Below are 904 nucleotides of genomic sequence, written 5' to 3' on the forward strand. Positions count from 1 at the left end.
CCCCCCGCCCTTCCCAGCACGTGTACTCCTCCCGTAGGGCGCACTCCCCTGTGCACTCTTCCCTTCCACCGTGAGGTCCAACTACTGACCAATATAATCCCCTTCCTTCTCCCTTTTTCTCTCCCTTCCCACATGGAACAGCAACGAGCCCTTCCTTTACCCTCTGAGGCTGCTGCAGAAAGAAACAGGTTATGGCACCGCTGGGGACTCTTAGAACAAGGGTTTCTGCAGAGCAGTCGCTCCTGTCCGGACTCCCCGACCCCCGAGGCCACCCAAGGCCCCGCCATACCCCCTCTCCCCCACCCTGCCACCCGCCACGGGCGGAAGATGCAGGAGAAGATTAATTGGTCATGCAGAGCCAACACACAGGCTTGCACCAAGCCAACAGGAGCCTGGACCCGCTGGGACCAGCTCCTTCAGGGCTCTCGGGACTGTTGGGGACCTGCGAGGCCGCGACACCGACCTGCAAAAAAGCTGCAGACCGGGCAGAGAGGGAAACCAGAGAGATCTGCGGGCCCCACCACCGACAGCTGAGCTTTCGATGTTCCTAAGCCTACCGTTTCCCAGGGCTTTCTGGTTTGGTTTTGTATCTCTCCTTGTTGGTCGGCTTTCTGGTGTAAACCGCTTTAAAAATGGGGCAGGAGGGAAAATTTCAGAACAGCAACTGAGGGGTGATACAGGTGCAGGCAGGTGGAGGGAACCCCAGCCCAGGGGGGTCTGTGACTACCCCTAGGACTGACTTCCTTCCCGGCCAATTCATCGCCACCTGTTTAGTGCTGCTAGGGGTTAAAACCCTTTTTGGAACAAGGCCAACTCTTTAATTAAATAAGTACATACCCACCGTGTGCAGGCCGTGTGCCAACTGGAGAACAAAACAATAATAATGTATGAGACCCATTCTCTG

The 904-nt window shown here is 56.4% G+C and overlaps 1 protein-coding gene across 1 annotated transcript in view; it reads right to left on the reverse strand.

The window, feature by feature from the left end:
• The window catches only part of SLC24A4 (solute carrier family 24 (sodium/potassium/calcium exchanger), member 4), a 174,057-nt gene extending 173,545 nt beyond the window's left edge, over nt 1-512 (reverse strand). The window contains exon 1 of the mRNA XM_011949392.1: nt 464-512. The gene's annotated coding sequence lies outside the window, so the exon portion shown is untranslated. The remainder of the gene's footprint in view (nt 1-463) is intronic.
• Nucleotides 513-904: the final 392 nt, after the last annotated feature.

The sequence above is a fragment of the Colobus angolensis genome, unplaced genomic scaffold (genome assembly GCF_000951035.1).
Source record: "Colobus angolensis palliatus isolate OR3802 unplaced genomic scaffold, Cang.pa_1.0 Scaffold3, whole genome shotgun sequence".
Taxonomy (NCBI): domain Eukaryota; kingdom Metazoa; phylum Chordata; class Mammalia; order Primates; family Cercopithecidae; genus Colobus; species Colobus angolensis.